The sequence below is a fragment of the Eleutherodactylus coqui genome, chromosome 2 (genome assembly GCF_035609145.1).
Source record: "Eleutherodactylus coqui strain aEleCoq1 chromosome 2, aEleCoq1.hap1, whole genome shotgun sequence".
NCBI classification, from domain to species: domain Eukaryota; kingdom Metazoa; phylum Chordata; class Amphibia; order Anura; family Eleutherodactylidae; genus Eleutherodactylus; species Eleutherodactylus coqui.
The window spans coordinates 6199264-6219757 of NC_089838.1; the positions used below are offsets into that span (position 1 = coordinate 6199264).

At 43.5% G+C, this 20494-nt stretch overlaps 1 long non-coding RNA gene across 1 annotated transcript in view; it reads left to right on the forward strand.

Annotated features, from left to right (window-relative positions):
• The window catches only part of LOC136610987 (uncharacterized), an 82776-nt gene that overhangs the window by 23796 nt on the left and 38486 nt on the right, over positions 1–20494 (forward strand). Inside the window, exon 3 of the long non-coding RNA XR_010790210.1 lies at positions 3673–3724. This is a non-coding gene — a long non-coding RNA (uncharacterized lncRNA). The remainder of the gene's footprint in view (positions 1–3672; positions 3725–20494) is intronic.

Consider the following 20494-nt stretch of genomic DNA (forward strand, 5'->3'; position numbering starts at 1 on the left):
CTAATGCAAAACCTGTAACAGGGCCCCCAACTATAATGCTTTATTCATAGTACTGGGCTCCCTATATGGAGAAGAGAGGCCTTATGGGCCCCCTAAGGCTCCTGGGCCTGGGTGCAACCGCATCCCCTGCACCCTCTATAGTTACGCCCCTGATCTGCACCATTAATACAAGGTCAATCTCCTTTTGTTGTAAGAGTTCCTATGACAATACACTGATTACCAACAGTCCTTCTGTTGGGACCCCCAGCGATCAGATATACTCTGTGGCAGCAAGTGTTCAATTTCTCTACAGCGCCACCACAGGGGTAATCAAATATTACACCTAGGCTGTTGAAATCAATGGGTGGTCCATGCCAAGTCTCGAAGAGCAGGAGATGCTGTCCATTCCGACTAATAGATGAGACTCCTGAACATAGGACCTTCTTCCATGATAGGGTATTTGGAGATGGGACAACTTCGTTAAGGATGATTGTATTACTTATATGCAAGGAGTATGCCTAGTGACTCAAAGAATCAAATGTGATAGAGGGATATTGGTCACATCACCATGTTGGTTTCTGTACTATCGCTCTACATTGTTCTATATTGTTATGACTATAGCTGATATCACAAAATGGTTCAAGTAAAACAAAATTACAATGGGGGGGAACAGCTCCAGTTTGGAAGATGTGAAAACACTTCCATAGATATTGAAACACCAAAAAAATCACAAAGTTAGAAATTCCATAGACATTCAAAAATCCAAAAGGTTAAAACATCCAGAAACTTAAAAAATCTAAAAAGTTAGAACTTCCGTAAACATGAAAAAAATCCAAAAGTTAGTTGTCACCAGTAAATTTTTAAGCACGGTCGCTACGCGGCTTCTGGGATTTTTCCAGCTCTGACTTACGTTATCTGGCTTACGTGTCACCAACTGTCAGTGAGACATCTGGTCATCCTTGGCCATCTAGGAAATCAAGACTTTTTTCCTCTCTGGTTGTAGATTATTTCCATACCATGTCCCATCAAACATTAAAATCAAGCAAAGTGAACACATTGTGGTAGATAGGCAAAATTTTGGTAAGACTTTGCAGTGAATTAATGTTGGCTTTGGACCATCTGAACAACTTCAGCCTTGATGTCCACATATACTTGCATGTCCTGTTTGGATGAATGGTATTATTTCAGCAGTAGGGATCCCCGGCTAGTCGTCACTCCTTGTAATAGATATTTGATGGTAGGTCTAAATTCAACTTAAAGTTGGATTCTTCTTTCTCGAGAGATGCTGGGAGACCATCAACCAATCTCAATAGACATTAGCCAGTTGGTGGATCTAGAAAGATCTCCTCTTCGTAGAAGATTGTGCTGGAATTCCAGTAAAAGAGTCCGTGTTTGAGATGTGATTGTCTACTTCTCGTAAACCTACCTTAGATCTTTTTTGTATAGGACCCTACTAAATGACTGGATTGGTGGATGCTTTGCCACCAGAGTGCTACAATTGGAATTTAAAGGGTTTTTGATGTTCTCCGTCTGATGGAAGCCACCTTTTACAGTGGTATAATAACTTACTAAGCAACTTTATCACATTTGCTGACATATATGTCTTATCTGTGACTTCTTAACCGATCTTCTTAGACATCTTCAAGGTTGGCACCCCCATGCTATGTCGTGTTTAGCCGAAACCAATGTGATGGCTTCACACAATGCTTCATTGACTAAACTAGAAGGCACCAGCTATAAGGACACAGGCCCAGCTCATTGCAAAGATCACGGGCCAGGGTTTACCCGAGGACAACCTTAGTCTTATGCTTTGAGGTTATGTTCTGTGTATGATTAACCAAGTTCCAGGCACACAGGCGATGACACCAGCTGATCTTGAGCTGCTGCCGTTCAATTGACAAGACCATGAAGCTGAACATGTGGAGGGCTTTAAAAGAGGATCTATGTATAATCAACAAAGAGAATTATTCTTATCTTAATTGCAGTGGAAGGGGTTTTTTTTCTATGACTTCTTTCTGAGGACACGCGAGGCGATGGGGGGGCGGGGGGGGGGGGTGTATTCTCATTAACATAATAAAGCGGCAAGCAAATGTTTACATTTCACTAAGTGTGTCTAGGTGAGAGATTCTCTAAGGTTGGGCTACACAAAATGACTGGACAAATGTCCCGGTAATTTATGTTGTGGACCTTCATCTCGGTGTTCAGGGGCAAATTCATTTACTGTAATCTTAGGCCTAAAGATTTATATTAAAAAGCAAAAAAAATCCCAGAAATAGTGCTGAGATTGGTCATTAAAAGGGGCAATCGGGAGGGGAATCTATAATATAATCTCAGAAGTTTGAGGGTTCCGATACATCGTCCGGTTACCATTGTGTGTTTTTTGTTCAGTTTCATTGAAATGATCTTAAATCAGTGATCCTCAACCTGCGACTCTCCAGCTGTTGTCAAACTTTAACCCCAGCGTGTTCAGACAGCCTTAGGCTGGGTGTGCGCACAATGTGGTTTTGCTTAAAAACGCATCGCCTCGCATTTATGTACTTGGATTTTCACGCAAGATCGCAGGACCTCCAATAGATTTCAATTAAAAAAAACAACAACATTGCACTCGAGTACAAATCGCATGCCATGCTAGTGAGATGGGATTGTTTTTTTAACCCACTTGGGGGAAAATGCCTTCCCGACTCCCTAATGGCAATCGTGTCTGCTAGGCCTCTGCTGGGTGCTGCAGAGCACACACTGCTCTCATGTCCTCTCTTATGTCTGCTAGGCCTCTGCTGGGTGCTGCGGAGCACTCACTGCTCTCATGTCCTCTCTTATGTCTGCTAGGCCTCTGCTGGGTGCTGCCAAGCACACACTGCTCTCATGTCCTCTCCTATGTCTGCTAGGCCTCTGCTGGGTGCTGCGGAGCACTCACTGCTCTCATGTCTTCTCTTATGTTTGCTAGACCTCTGCTGGGTGCTGTGGAGCACACTCTGCTCTCATGTCCTCTCTTATGTCTGCTAGGCCTCTGCTGGGTGCTGCGGAGCACTCACTGCTCTCATGTCTTTTCTTATGTCTGCTAGACCTCTGCTGGGTGCTGTGGAGCACACTCTGCTCTCATGTCCTCTCTTATGTCTGCTAGGCCTCTGCTGGGTGCTGCGGAGCACTCACTGCTCTGGTGTCCTCTATTATGTCTGCTAGGCCTCTGCTGGCTGCTGTGGAGCACACTCTGCTCTCATGTCCTCTCTTCTGTTTGCTAGGCCTCTGCTGGGTGCTGCGGAGCACTCACTGCTCTCATGTCCTCTCTTATGTCTGCTAGGCCTCTGCTGGATGCTGTGGAGCACTCACTGCTCTCATGTCCTCTCTTATGTCTGCTAGGCCTCTGCTGGGTGCTGCGGAGCACGCGCTGCTCTCATGTCCCTTCTGCAGCCCCTTTCTGCTACTGTCATGCAGTTCTGTCCTTTTTAATAAAGATAATTTTTACATAGGGAAGCGCCAATCATGAAGGGGCGGGGTCTCTATTAAAGTGGCTGTTCAGTGTAGGTGAATTCATGGGCAGTGAAGACATTTACGCCATAAACTGTGAGCACACCTGGGAAGGCAGCAGTCATAGTGACAGGTGCACTTGTTGGCATGATTGGATTACAGGGACGTGCAGAAATATGCAATGCCTTTGTCCTTCTATATATAATCTAGTTTGTCTTCTTTCTGCAGATTCCATCGGTGCAGCGATGTCAGACACGCGCGACCTCAGCAGAACGTGCAGGTATTTACAGAACATTCGTGTCATTGGACATAACATTGTAGACATGCGAGTGACAGACATGGTCACCTGAGCTGCAGCGCCTCACAAAGGGGACTTGTTCTCCCAAGTAGGTGACTAAGCAGATAATGACATGTGTGCAATGGGGGATCTAAGCCAGTGTGCGCCATCATAGCATTGGGGATTAGTTCTACTGCTGAAATTAGTCAGCGACTATACATTAGAGCAGCGGTCCACAACCTGGGGCTCTACAGCTGGTGCGAATCGCCAACTCCCAACACGCCCTGATAGTCTGCCATTGCCAGAGAATGCTGGGAGTGGTAGTTTTGTAACTGCCGGTTGAGAGCACTGCGTACCCAACAGCCTGGATCCCGTGGGCTCGCTCACACTTCACCGCTGTAAGACTTACTTGTTCACACGAGCGTATTTTACACGTGTTTTAAAAAAACCGCAACTTTCAATCTACATCCGGATTTTCGGACTGAGATCATCCATTATAAAGTCAATGGGGTGGCGTAAAAATGCAGGAAATATGCCATTGCGCGCACATCCTCTACGTTGGTATGCATGTTGCCAGGACATAGTTGGGAAAAAATGGGACATCAATTGGGCCTACTTGCAGGGGTTTTTTGGCGCGCGTGAAAAAAATGCAGTGAATATAGATGCAGCATAAACATTAAAAAATGCATGTGCACCAAAAAAGGCACTAAATATGCATATACACATGCAGCGAGGCAGCGGTCAGATGAGCGGTTTTTTCGAGCATGAATAGGTGCGCAAAAAAAAAGCGCCTCTATTAGAAGCAATGCTTTCCAATGAAAGCGTTCACATGTCCGATTGTTACAAGTGTGAAAAAAAGGAAATAAATAATACATCACCTCGAAGCACTGTCATCTCCGATGCGTCTTCTCCCTGGGTCCTCGGCACTGGTCTGTGATTGGCCACAGTGCTCGGCCAATCAGAGGCAGCACTTCCAGGAGGCGGGGATTTTCAAAGAAAAATGAAGAAGACCAGTGCCTGGGACCCGGGGAGAAGACGCGCCAGAGATGACAGCACTTCGAGGTAAGGTATTTTTTTTCCGGCAGCTGGGGCTTATTTAAGGGCTTTGACAGTTGGATTTCCTACTGTCAAATTTCATCCCTCCTCATGAAAACCGTGTTTTCATGCGATGCGATGCTCTGCTTTTTTGAGCGCTGTCCTAAGATTTTTTTTGCGTTTGTAAAAATCGGACATGTGAACGCAAAAAGCATTGGTTCTAATAGAGATGCTTTTTTCGCAAACCTATTCATGTGCGAAAAAAACTTTTGTCTGACCGCGGCCTAATGGTAGAAAACATTGCAATGAGATTATTACATGTTCTGGATTAGCGGACAGCTATAGGAAAGCATATAAAACTCATTTGCCATAGCAATGAGCATTGCAATGTGATTATCATATATTCTGGATTATCGGACAGTTATAGGAAATGCTATCGAATACATTTGTGGCGGTTATGCAATGGATTAGCCGATGGTCATAGCTAAGTATATAAATCTCACTTGTAATAGTGAAGAACAATATAATGAGATTATCATATATTCTGGATTATCGGACAGTCATAAGAAAGTGTAGAAAATGTAATTGCCATAGTAAAGAGTATCACAATGAGATTACGGAATATTCTGGATTAGCAGATGATCATAGGTAAATATATAAAACTCTTTTGTCATGGTTATGATCATTCCAATGAGATTATCATATATTCTGGATTATCAGAGAGTCATAGGAAAGTGTTTGAAATTTATTTGCAATGGTAAAAAGCATTACAATGAGACTTGCAGACAGTCATAGCTAAGTATATAAAGCCATTTATAGTAGTAAAGACGGTCATAAAAAAATATATATTGTATATATAACAGCATCAAGATTTTCAAATATTCTGGATTATCAAACGATCATAGGAAAGGGTATAAAATTTAAGTTTAATAGTAAAAAAAAACAATGAGATGCTCTAATATTCTAGGCTCTCAGACGGTCATAGGAAAGTCAATAAAACTTTTTGGTATTGGTAAACATTCTGTACTAGAGAAAAGTGGCCGATTTTCTGGATTATTAGATGCCAGATGATAGGACTTTTTCTGCAATAGCACGTGGAGAGCACTTACTGTATCTGGATGCACTCTGCCTGGTTGCTTCATCTTACAAACACTTGTAGACATGCAGAAGATTAATAGCAGTAATAGACTCCCGCTCCATCTCGTCCGCCCTTCTCTCAGGGTAGATATATGTTCACCCCAGGCTTGTGTAATCATTATATGGAGTGTCGCTGAAAGATGCTTCTAATGGAGAGTTTTCCTATTAGGACTTGAAAGATGCAAATAAAAACCATGTGATAATCAAAAAGAGCACCATATGCTGCACACAGCAGACAATCTGCTCCCGCTCTCCGGTATATATATACTTTTTTTTACTTTATCCACCTTCTCTATCAATCTTGTTTTTGCCTCACCGCATCCAAAATGATACATATAGTTTTAATTAAAAAACAACTACCATTTAGTGTCTACAGCTCTTATGCAGGCTTATGTGTCTCCATGGTAACAAATGGCAAACAAACCCCATGTAGTCAGGACTTGCAGTCATATTCCTTTGTATTCGTTCCCTATGTCTTGCTGACTTAAGGGCCTTTGATACGGCCCCATAATCAGACAAGAACATTTCTAGAACCGATCAGTTGCTCGATCAATAGACGGTGGGAAGCAACAACTAATCAGCCAACAAGTGAGCAAATGCTCATTCCTTGGCTGATCATATCTTTTGACTAGCTGAAAAGAATCATCATTGGAAACTGTATGGAGGACAAATAATTGCATGAGTGATTGTTCATCCCGCATACATTCTGCATTGGCCTGTGAGAAGGCAAGTTATCTCTTCTGATCGTCGCTCATCATCGGGACGACATCTAGGACAATAAGGGAGAAAAGGGATGTGAATGGGGGAAATTTTTTCTAGGCAGTGATGAAACTGTATGGGGGACGAACGATTGCATGAATGATCTTCACCGACCCTCGAACAGCCTGTGAGAAGGAAAGCTAAATGAACACTGATCACCTCTGATCATCACTTGACAACCTCTAGTAAGGTCAATGGAGGAAACGTAATGTGAATGGGGAATATGCTGTTGTCTATAATGAAATTGTATGGGGTACAAAGGTTTGAATAAACGATCGTTGCCATCCACCATACATTCTAAATTGGCCTGTGAAAAGGCAAGTCGAACGAACACCGATCTCTTGTGATCGGTACTTATCATCAGGACAACCTCTAGGAACGGAAATGTGGGAACAGGTATGTAAATAGGGAATATGCTGTTGACTATGATGAAACTGTGGGTGGATGAATGACTGCATGAGCAATCATTTGTCTCCCATGCATTCTGAATCAGCCTCTCAGAAAGGGGGGAAGGGACTTGTTATTTCTACAGCGCCAACTTATTCCGCGGCGCTTTCAGGTAATTTATTTATTATCCCCCAAGCAAGCTGGATCCTCATTTTACCGACCTTGGAGGGATGGAAGGCTGAGTCAACCTTGAGCCGGCTACCTGAACCAAGCGGAGATTGACCTTCAGGTTGTGAGCGAGAGCTTAGGACTGCATTCTGCTGCCTTAACACTCTGTGCCACACGAGGCAAATTGAATGAACACCGATCTCTTGTGATCGATGCGCATCATAGGGACGACATCTAGTAAAGTAAGAGGAGAAAAAGGGACGAATAATTGCCTGAACGGTTAAAGGATCTGGGAATGTTTAGCTTGCAGAAGAGAAGGCTGAGAGGAGACTTAATAGCAGTCTACAAATCTCTGAAGGGCCGTCACAGTGCAGAGGGATCAGCCCTATTCTCATCTGTTCAAGGAAAGACTAGAAGCAATGGGATGACACTGAGAGGGAGGAGACACAGATTAGATATTAGACAGTGAGGGGGATCAATGAGTGAAACAGGTTGCCACAGGAGGTGGGGAGTTCTCCTTCAATGAAAATGTTCAAACAAAGGCTGGACAGACATCTGTCTGGGATGATTTAGTGATCCTGCACTGAGCAGGGGGTTGGACCCGATGACCCTGGAGGTCCCGATGACCCTGGAGGACCTGATGACCCAGGAGGTCCCTTCCAGCTCTACCAGTCTAGGATTCTATGATTCCTCGTCCATACATTCTGGATCAGCCTGTGGGAAGGCAAGTTAAATGTATTCTGATCTCTGTGATCAGCGCCCGTCTTAGGGACGACATCTAGTAATGTAAAAGCACCCTTAAATTCAGTAGGGAGCAGATGGAGGGGAGTCTGTTGGTTCACAGCCTGTAACCTTGGAGTCATGGAGGTCTGCATGGGAGCTAAAGACACAAAATGGTAGATTTTAAATCAAGACTATTTGTGTTATCATGTTTCTTCTCTCAAACGATCTGGATAAAAGTTTTTGTGATTTCTTTTTTTTTAACGACACAACCCCTTTAAGAAAATGAAAAAAAAAGGTTACCGTCTGTACCGTAATAGTGAGGACCTCAGTAGGCAGCATCGGGCGGGTGCATGCAAACGGGATAGATGCTTTTCAATTTGATGTTCTCACATTTACATGACGTTTGTTGTGCTTTTTTATGTTTTGATGCTTTTGTGATGAATTTTTTATGAGATATCTCATTCCTGATTTTACATATCTGATGCGGTCGATGGCTGTTCTGTGCAGTAGTTTATTGAACTAATGTAGGACGCCTTTTCACCGACCCCTGTGTTTTCAAGACTTGCTGGCATGAAAGGGATCATTGGGAATGTATTTTTAATGTTTGTTTTGTGCATGAGGCACGTGGGACCATTGCTGAAAAATACCATTTTTCACAGGCTGTACATTATGGAATCTCAAGTGTTAAGGATATATTATAGGGATTTCGACAACTGAGACATTTATGGTATATATATTTTTATATTCTATATAGGTCTAATCACTGGGGGTCCAACTGAGGTGACCATACGAATCTTGGTTGTCTGGGAGGGGTGATCACGCACGGCTGTTTCCATAACTGTCATAGACTATAATGGAAAGTCCGCACCTCTCCCTATTCGCCGACTGGGACAATTGCTCTGAGCCAGTCAGCTGCTTCCTTCGTGTTGTTCCCCCTCCCCTCTCACAGCATTTTCTGTAGCACAGACCAAGGCAGAGAGACTGTAACATGATTCTTCTCCCCTCTAATAGCATTTTCTTTAGCACAGACCGAGGCAGAGAGACTGTAACATGATTCCTCTCCCCTCCCACAACATTTTCTTTAGCACAGACCAAAGCAGAGAGACTGTACATGATTCCCCTCTCACAGCATTTTCTTTAGCACAGACCAAGGCAGAGAGACTGTAATATGATTCTTCTCCCCTCTCATAGCATTTTCTTTAGCACAGACCAAGGCAGAGAGACTGTACATGATTCCCCTCCCCTCTCACAGCATTTTCTTCAGCACAGACTGAGGCAGAGAGACTGTAACATGATTCCCCTCCCCTCTCACAGCATTTTCTTCAGCACAGACCAAGGCAGAGAGACTGTAACATGATTCCTCTCCCCTCCCACAACATTTTCTTTACCACAGACCAAAGCAGAGAGACTGTACATGATTCCCCTCTCACAGCATTTTCTTTAGCACAGACCAAGGAATAGAGACTGTAACATGATTCCCCTCCCCTCTCACAGCATTTTGTTCAGCACAGACCAAGGCAGAGAGACTGTAACATGATTCCCCTCTCACAGCATTTTCTTTAGCACAGACCAAGGCAGAGAGACTGTAACATGATTCCCCTCCCCTCTCACAGAATTTCCTTTAGCACAGACCAAGGCAGAGAGACTGTAACATAACTCCTCTCCCCTCTTATAGCATTTTCTTTAGCACAGACCAAGGAATAGAGACTGTAACATGATTCCCCTCTCTAAGCATTTTCTTTAGCACAGACCAAGGCAGAGAGACTGTAACATGATTCCCCTCCCCTCTCACAGCATTTTCTTCAGCACAGACAGAGGCAGCGAGACTGTACCATGATTCCTCTTCCCTCTCACAGAATTTAATTTAATGCAGAGGTGCTACTGTAATATGATTCTTCTTCCATCTCACACAAACACACCCAGATAGTGCTGCAGCTGCATCCCCCTCCTCCCTGCCTTACATTTTCCATATAACTTTGATGAGATTAAGTTGTTATTGACTGTTCTCCAATGTAAACAAAGCATTTTGAATCTGATTAGTTGATTGTTATCATCCCTTTCGTATGTCTATTACTTTAGTTTTGTGCATTAGCTTTTATGGCCCTTTAATTATTTTGTTTGGAGGCCGCCCTATAGCCCAGGCAGCACCATGTATGCAACAAGTGGAAATGTTAATATTGCAGGCAGCCGCATCTCATTTTATTTCTTTTCGAGGTGGACCGCTCCGGAATGTTTCACAAATACTTACTGTGAGTAGCTGTTTATTCAGTTTTAATCCCATTTCCACCTCCATCATTTCTGAACAGAAAAGACGGAGGGAATACATTAAAGATGAAACATTTGGTGAGGAGCGACCCTGTTCTAAGTTCCTCCTTCCTCTTGGCGGTTTGCTGCTTTTTACGCGGGCTAAGGCTGCATATTTTGTACACTCTTGGGACTGACACACAGCCCTCCTATTATGTCTTATTAAAAGGCCTGACAGCCTGCAAATCTATGATGAAAGCCGAGTCTACAGACAAGCTAGATGACTACGTCTCAATTTTCGAGTAAATTTCTCCTTAAGGGTCGGATTAATCGACCATGTATGGATCAGTATATAACGTATATAATAAAATGTATATTAGAGGTAAGATCTGAAGTCAGGTCCATAACTGTTGGAAGAGAAGAAAAAGTCAAAACATCACATTAACTTCAAAGACTCTCTCTACCCAACAGCAATCGGGATCCACACGTAAATGCAGCATTAAGGGCATGGTTAAAGGGGTTGTTCTATGGACATTATATCCTGAGCTCAGAGCCCTCTATGCTTGTCCTTTTATGACATATTAGGGTCTTTCTTATTAAAGTGGTTCCCTGTGATGACACAATCCTAGGCTTTTTTTTACTTAAATGCATGTATTTTGGGATGGCAATTATTTTTTCAATAGACTTTAATAAAAAATGTTGCACTGTTTGTCATCTGCAGCTAATACTTATCCCGATATATAGAAACTGCAGCCTGAGTCTTAACAGATCTGTCAGTGAGGCTGGACTGCCAGCTTTGTTTCCCTTAACTTTCTCTTCTGCTGAACGTTCTTATCAGCTAATTTTTGATCAAAAAGCAGGTTTTTTTTCTTGTTGTGGTCCTAAATGAGCCGATAAAAAGTGCTAAGGGGATGAAAACTAAAAGCCATAGGTCCAGCCTCACCTACGGATATCCAATTGAGCCTAAATTAGACTGCAGTTTCTATATACAGTGATATGTAAAAACTGAAGAAGACCAACAGTGCAATATTGTTAACTAAACCCTATTGCAAAAATGAATATCAGCCCAAAATACATGCATTTACATGAAAAAAAAAAAGTTTTGCCTCCCCAAAGATGTCCATAGCCTTTACGTCTTTTGTGGAGATGGATAACCACCAACATGGTCACCAGTACAATGTCCATAGAGATTGACCCCTCAGTGTCCTGTATTACCGTATATTAGATTTTCTGATTTAAAATATTCCTACTTGATTTTGGGACCATGAAGTCCTGAACACAAATCTCTTTAAGAATGGGCGTGTCCTCGTTAGGGAGGCGGAGTGACAACCCAACTGGCCAAAGTACGACTACTAACTCTCCATACATCACAGAATATTTCAGTGACTGCGGATAGTTTTTGCTTCTTAGGAAAACACAAAAAAAGATCTTTTATTCCCCCCCCACCCCTCTCCATGGCTAATATCTCTGAGCTCTTGGCCTACAGGTTGTCAGTCCAAAAATGTCCACGTTTGAATGGTCCCGGTGTGAAACCCAAGGGCAAGGTTATAATGAAAGTAGCAGAGCAAAAAACATTGTTAAAAGTGCTTGGGTTTCCCGGCTTCAAGGCTCGGGGAGATGAATTAATTCCGTGAAGAACAGACAGATTTTTCGGTAGGATTCCTTTTACTTCAAAGGTTTTCTGCACAGTGATAACCGAGGCTGCCGAGGGAATAAAATTGTTTAATCAAACCCGTTTACAGTGTAAAAGACATGTAATGTACGAGACGGGTTAATAGTCATGACCTGTCAATGGCACCACAACCAGAAGTCCTGTCTCTCCATCCAAGACACCACTAGAGGCAAGAGGTTGGACATGAGGCTCCGAGCCTCCTAAATCTGTTTGGCCGAGAGGTTGTCCATAGGATCAGATATGGAAGTCCTCTACTCACTTTTGCAAGGAAGGGGAGGAACACTAACACAGAAAACAGGTTACAAGTGAAAGCTAAACACAGACCAGCGACAATATATTAAGAACCTACAAACAGTCGTACAATCACAAAGATAGCCTATCAAGGATGACATGAAGAAAACAAATCTCCATGCGGTTTCTATGTTCTGATGAGCCTCGGGAGGTCTTAGGACACTTGCCTATTTTGGCTTCTTCTTTTAATTCGACCATGATTGACTCTCAACACCTTGAAAAAAACTAGACATTTTCTAATATGCTTACTGTAAAAAAAGCCTTGGTTTTCACCGGCGTCTACTTGGTGCTTTTCACTGTCAGTGACCCTGTGGTATTAGTTGGCCACAGTAAGGGCCCTAGGTAAACCCCTTTAAGTCTAAGAGTAGCTTTACATAAGCGCCCAACAGCTGTCCCATGGGCTACCACCAGACTATTTCTCCTGTGCTTTACACAGGGGTGATAGTCGTTCAAGTGTAAGGAGGCAGAGTGGCCCTAAGATGATTCCGGCCCCTCGCCTCCATTCACAGTAAACGGGAGTGTCTCAAAGATGATGCTGGAGCATTAGTGTGCTTGCTTAGACTCATGCCGCATATAATATTTGGCCAACAGCCATATATTGACTACAGTATAATTGAGTATATAACCAAACAATGGAGTAAAATATAGAAGTTTACTGTCGGGGCATTTTAGGTTGTAACCTGGGGTCAAATACTTACTCTATGAAGTCTAAGGGGTGTGATCATCATCTTGTGAAGACTATAGTCTTCCTGTTATTTTATTGTGTGTGTGTTTGATGTGTATCAATAGCATGCATAACAAAGAATAGAGGAAGCCTGTGCAGCTGACATGGGGCCTATGGTACTGAGTTTCCCCCTCCCACACATTTTCCATAACCTTGGGTTAATTTCCCACCCCATTGTTTGTTAACATTGTTGTTTTTTTGAAAAGAGGAGTATTGCACAGATAGGACCCTCATGGGCTGCCCCCTCTCTCCAAGAACCCCATAGTAGCTGCATGATCTGACACTATTGACTATATACCTTTGGTACAGGGAGATGAGAGACCCTGCTTAGGATTTTTCCATCACCCATCCTCATGGGCAGGATGGACCATGGCTCCTCCTTTCCACCACAAGATTTGCAGGTCTGTGCAGCTGATATGGGACCCATGGTACCTAGTTTTATGAACCAAGCAGAAGGCTATGGTGTTCGCTCCCCCCCTCCCACACTCTTTCTATGATCTTAGGCCAATTCCCCATCCACATGTTTGCTAACATTTTAGTTCATCTACATAGATTTTAAGGGAATGGCTGGCCCCCTCTCTCCAAAAACCCCATAATGACGGAAACCTTGCTTAGGATTCCTCAAACACCCTTCCTCATGGGTGGAGTAGACCATAGGCTCCTCCTCTCTAGCATAAGATTAGCCAGCCACGGTGGAGCGCTATCCCCCTCCGTCCAGGGGCCCTATAGTAGCTTCATGGTCTGACACTATAAACTGTACACTCTTGGTACAGAGGAATGAGACAGCTCACTTATGACTTTTCCAACGCTCTTCCTTAGCGGCAGGGTGGATCATAGTTCCTCCTTTCCATCACAAGATTTGCACGCTGATGACAAGAGAATCACTCAAAGAGTCTTCTCAGCCTTCTAACCCATAGTGTACGTAAAGTAGGGGAAAAACAGGTGCCAAGTCCAAGTTTTTGAGGGATCGTTGCTGAAGCGGTTGATATCAACCTGCAGAAGGGAGGGCCCTATGCTGATGCCATGTTTACTGACAAACCTCGGGCTATCTTCGGTAGACTTCCATCTTCCTGATATGCTACTGACTACCCAAAAACAATCCAAACCGTCTGTCTATTTCATGGTATGACTTTATAACAAGAGTGAAGAGAATGAATGCTTTAAAAAGGAACAGGAAAAGGTTGATTAATCCAAGAGATCGACTCCTTGGGGGGCGGGATTACTACACAGGGTAACTTTTTATGACAAGAGTAAATGTTTGGCACAAGAGTGTCGGAAATTGAAAATTGATTTAAAACTTTTTCTTAAGCCGTAACACTTCTTTGGTTCTTTTGCTGTTGTATTAATGCACATCCGGTCGAAAATTACTATTAAAACAAAACCTTATACCATGCTGAAAGGAGTGTTTTATGATGCCTTTTACACTCTGCTTTCCTACGACTGCTGGCGGAAAGGCCCTGAATAAATATATACATATACACCCCTGCAACCCGCTGGAATCCCAGAATGCATGTGTGCCGTATTTTACGTAAAAAGCTCGTTAAGTTTAGTCGCTGAGGACAATAATAATTTATTATGGGGATTTACAATGGTTTCATTAAGTAAATAAATTAAAGGATCCGAGGCCTAAACACGATGGAGGCAGACGATTTGTGGGCTGAGCCAGTATAAATAATGAGAGGCATTCCACCGAGGCATGAGTCACTTAGTGCTACTTGCCTCATGAGGTCATAAAGTGATAAAGTTGAGTGGCTTAGCTACCTGAATGGACTCTATACAGTCTGTTAATGAGGGTTTCACACAAATTTCCAGCCAAAATGAGCAAAGTTTGCACAAAAAAAAAAAACTCGAGTAGGGTGCTAACCACCAATAGCATTTCCAATAATTGTAAAGACCAATTACAATATTTAGCTTCCAGACTGTTGGAATACAGTGTAAACTCAGAGCTGTGACATCATGTCAATGGCAGGGCCTGGTGATTTGCTGGAAATGGCCTGCATTAAAATCTAAAGCAGGGGCGTAACTATAGAGGATGCAGGGGATGCGGTTGCACCCGGGCCCAGGAGCCTTAGGGGGCCCATAAAGCCCCCAGTATGCATGCTTGCCCACCTCTCCATTCACTTCTATGGGACGGAGGGAGATAGCCAAGCACAGCAATCTCCTCCTATGCCATAGAATTGAAAGGAGCAGCGGTCAACTGTGCACCCTGACTCTCCATTCACATGCCGCACTTCGGTGCATCGATCTCAGGATCACTAGGGGTCCCAGCAGTTGGACCTCCAGCAATCAAATATTTAACCTCTAACCTGTGGCGAGGGGATACATGTCTTTAATGGTAAAACCAAAAATGGTAAATGAATGTCTGCCCTTGGACACAAATTTAGTAGCCATAGGTGTAAGTGGGTTACCCAGGGATCAAAAATATCAAGTAAATCTCCAAAAGCACTTTTACACACTTTTCCTGATTTCTACCAGTCATTTTCACTTGAAAGAGTTGTAACTAGGGTTACTCAATGCACCATCTACAAGTCCCAGCATCCCCTTGTTCCATCAGCCCCACTAATCACACCTATTCCTGTTACAGTTCTTATCGTTGAGCGGTGAAGAAAAGGGGGCTGACAGAAAATCATGATGAGCTTCACAGTGTCAGCCTTTACCAGTCACATGATTTGATGAGGTGCCAACACAAATGAGAGGGTCGACTACCTTTGACAATATGGGTCTTTGCCGGTGTGTCTTCAAGTCAGTAGAAACTACAGGACTTCTGGGGACATGTGTCACCACTAGAGGGAGCTGAGGAGCTTGCTGTATACAACGTCTACCTTGACCTCAATAGAACAGTTTATTACTTTTGACTCATACGTTGAAGAAATATTCTTAGTCTGGAGTCCTAGATATCAGTAGTGCTGAGCAGTGAATTCATGCTGGAGCTAGGCACAGCTGATGCCATTTTGGTGTACGTCTTGCACCGATCCGGCATCTAAAGTCAGACAGATAAACGCTGCATGCAGCATTTTTCTGTATGGCACAGGGAGGCATCCAACATCAAAACTGATGTACCCGCTGCCATGAACTCTCTCATTGAAAACTATGGGGTCAGTTCTGCATCAGTTGCAGTGAAACGCCGGAGGGACGGGGAAGCTGGATAGTCAGGCAAATGGGAACCTAGCCCTATAATATATCAATAGAATATCATCAGAAGTGGCAAATAGAATTCCTTGAGAGCCATGCATTGAGCGCTCTCCATGCTGCGAACACCCCAAGGGACTCGTTCGGCGTCAGGGCCAATAGGTTATTTGCCTCCAGATATTTAGGGCCAATTTTATTTTTTATTTTTAAGGTAAAAAAACTTAAATGTTTCTATTATCAAAAAGCCATATGACGCGTTTCGTGGACTCGGAAAGCCGAGTATTTAAAGAGGATTGGATTGATTTAAGATTATCCAGGCCCCTGGTGTACATTTGTATTTTTAATGGGTGTAAACAATGTGTTTGCAAAGTGCTTGCAATTCTAATTAGTGGGGGGAGGTTTGGTATTATGTGAGACATTCATCGCACCTTATGGGAAACAAGAGGCTTTGTTAGCAATGGCTGAGAAATTATAAAAGGCTTCCCATGCTTCACGCCAGCACACAGCTCAATTTAGATTTGGGGGGGTTTAACCCCTTTGCTGCCTGTGATTGCCTCCTCTTTAGCAAGTGAATTGAAATATAGGGTAATATACTTTGCAGCTGCCCGTCTTGCTATGGGAGCCATTTAACTTTTCTTTGTCAATTTTTTCTCATTATTACGATTTGGCGGCGCCAGCTTTCTTAAAGTGCACCTGTCACCTATACACAGTAGAAGGCTTTTTAAATTACAGCAAATTCAGATGCAAAACTTCCAATGAGGCACATCGGGCCATGTGAGAAATGACGGTAGCTTTTATGAACCCTGGGAAAGGGAGGCTGGGTGCACAACTAACCAAAGATGACCAATTGTAGCCATAATGACTGAGGAGGATGATCGGATTGGAGAAGGATCTGTCCTACCAAACAAAAATTCCCCCCTTCTTTTCTCTTCATTCTACTGTGAAACGGGCCCCTATAACTTTCCCACCAAATCGTCCTAAAAGTGAGTTGTATGGATCTCAGACTATGGTCAAAATAGAATGGAAAGGCCAAGACAAGTGATTGGTTTTTGCTTCAGAATCTTCGATGCATTCTTCAGCCATATAAAAGGAAGCCAACTATGCATCAGCTGATGCTGCAGGGCGGCTCAATCACCATAGACCCTAGTAGCATGCAGACAGCCAGATTACAATATGAGGGAGCTAAATGTTCACTGCGGACAACATAGTCTGCACATGTGAACTGATACCAAGGATGCCAGCCATAGATAAGTGCGGGCCGCGGCAAGGCCACAACGTCAGCTTACGTGTTTTGGCCAAAATGCAAACTAACACCCACATGTAGCAGTGTTTTTTTGCATGCAGTGTGCTGTTGACGCTGGGGGAACCCAGTTGCCCTTCCAGAGTGGCAATCCACTGCTTTGCCAGTAGGGGTTGTAATCTTGTATGGTGAGTCGCACGTATCTATGGCTGGCATCCTTGGTATCAGTTCACACATGCGGACTATGTTGTCTGCAGTCACCCACCCCCTAATCTTGGGTTGAGGTGAGCGGCTGCACATTAGTCTGCACTGAACATTTAGCTCCCTCATATTGCAATCTGGCTGTCTGCATGCTACTAGGGGATATGGTGCTTGAGCTGCTCTGTAGTGTCAGCTGATGCATATTTGGCTTCTTTTTCTGTGAGTTCATTCTTCAGCCATGGCCAATGTGGTGACAGATTCAATGGGGAACACTACGATGCTGTCAGAAAAGTATTGGATTAATAGTCTTCTATAACTGCTGATTGTAGAAGGTAATTGGCCAACCATGAACATGTTGCCCCCTCTACAAACACTCAGAATTAAAGGATTGGATCTAGGAAATAGTGGAGCTTGGACATGGACCTCTTGTCAATAGTTAGAATGACCATACACATTAGGTTTTTTGTCTGTAGAGTCTGGTAGACATTCTCCCAAAGTCTACTGTCGAAGGAAGTAGAGGTGCACCTATACCTTTAACAACTATTGGTCAAACAATTGTTCGACCAACAGATATTTCTCTCAGCTCCGTGCGGCTTCGCTGAGCATTCATATGCTTAGGCTGTAAGCCGCAAACAGACAGCTCTGGTGGAGGCTTATCTCCCAGGGATCAAAAGGATCAGGTGTTGAAATGTAATGTTCCGAATCCCTCTTTTGTCAGGGGGAAAGTCCAGTGGCCCCCATGCGTATTAAAGAATAGTCCAGCCTTGCTGAAATTGACAGGGTCGGAAGACTAAACACTAATACGTATGAGGGCCTTAAGGATCCAACAGGTTGGCTTTTAATCTGTTTTTTTTCTAGAAAATGCAATCCCACGGGCACAGACACCTCTGATCTGAACCTAAGCATGCATACCAAAGGAGCTGTCCACTCTAGGCCCTATCCATGCAGCCGGAGGCGTAACCTGAAGCTTCTGGGCCCCAATGCAAAACCTGTAACAGGGCCCACTACTATGATGCTGTATTCATAGTACTGGGCTCCTTATATGGAGAAGGCAGACCTTATGGCCCCCCCCCAAGGCTCCTGGCCCGGATGCAACCGCATCCCCTATAGTTAGGCCCCTGCATGCAGCATTTACCCCAGCACCTAGCTATTTGTGAGGATTCTTCTAAAGGAACCACCTTTTGGTCAACTGTTATGACCACAAGCCTTGCTTAGTAACTTCTCGTTTTATTGGGCCATGAAGCACTACACGGTGCCCATTAAAATCAGTGGGAGTCTATGGAACGCACCAACACCAGCATGCCAGTGGCCAACCAGAACCATAACAAATTGTTGCTGCAGCTTTCTGGTCATGCTAAAAGAGGGGTTGCAGTTTGGTGGACCCATCCTTCATAGGCTCTATGAGACTATATGGTTAGAGAATAGCAATGGGGATATCACAGGTGATAGCTGTCCACTGAGGTCTGTGGCAGCTTTTCCAAATGAGTTTGGGTGCAGTTTTCATCTAATCACACAAATAGTTGGGCTTATTTATCAATAAAGGCGATATTTGCCCTAGTTTAAAAAAAAAGTCATGAAAACCGCTAAAATTTGACAAAGCTTACAAATGAGAAGACCGGAATACTGTCAAATCAATATATAAGAAAAGTTTAGAGTTAATTCACAATTTATGGTAAATACGCCAAACATTGCGTCGTTTTGCCAAAATCAGCAATTTTTTCAACTGTGCTCTAATTTATCTTGAGGTGACTTGTACACGGAGGGGCTGACCTTCTGGATTCGAAGCCATTAACAGGGTGTTATCCCACTAATAGCTTAAAAATTAGGAGTTTATCCAAGCAAGAACAATTCAAGGGCCAAAATGCTGAGAGATACTCCAAAAAGAATGCTTTGATTTGCCAAAAACCACATAAATGTGCCATCCATTTCAACCATTGACTTGGTCTTATCTGTGCTTACTTTTTGCGCTAGTTAGTGAATATTCATGTGTCGGAAACATCTGAAACGCACAGGCCACGCCCACATCCGTAAGAACAAATTTTTCCTTCTTTTTGGGGCAAATCAGTTGCAAATATATAGTAAAAAAATAGAGAGCGCCGCTATTCCAGCGCAAATCATGTCACAAATCTGGCGAAACGGCTTCATAAATAAATGTTTTTTGGACGGTGTCACCTTTAAAGCGGTCACAGAATCCATCACGTATTATATGTACCTTAACCTCAACCCACTTCTGTGCTGAAAAAAAGATCAACTCTGGATGTTCAAAAACATAATACTGAAACTTCCTGACATGCAAGACAGGAAGTGAGAATGTCGCTCTCAGGCCAAAAACCAAGCAAAACAAAGTGCGGACAATGGCTTCATCCTCTTCTCAAAAACGGTTATTATTGTAGTAAAATACCAATTTTAGCCCACAACATGAACTCTGCCTTTATACTAATAATCTCCGTCATTTCACCTAGAAGAAAAAGGGCTCCGGTGTAAGAACATCCAAACTGGCCCCTCATGACTGCCAGGTTTTGCCACCCAGGACAGAAGGGCCTGATTTATTGTCATCAGTCACTGTCCTCATTGGAGCTTTTGTTTTCGATGTTCTCCCAATGGTTATGGTGGAGATAACCCCACAACCACTAAGAGAACGTAGAACCTCAATGCTGTTGTTGTCCTTGATCACCTTCAAACCGGGACCCCAGAGTCGCTTGGCAACAGGACTAACCACCGAGCCACCATGCTGCCCACCCTTTCCATGACCACTGGGCCTATCCCCGATGCTGTGAGTTGTTTTCACCTCCCATTTCGAAAGTTGAAGAACCACGTAGGGCTGGGCCCCCTCACTTGAAGGCCCCGTAACAACCAAATGTTCTTCTTGTATGGACGCTCTGGTAACATTTAATTTTTTTCTGTACTTTCTAAATCATTGGACTTTTTAAGGCCCATCCACACCTACGGAAACAAACTCCTTGATATGAAAATCTGCAGAGGCTTTACCAATTACCGGACAGGCCCGCCCGTGGTAAGATGCATTTTAGGGCTCCGTCTTATTGGCCAAAGATGGCCAAGTTC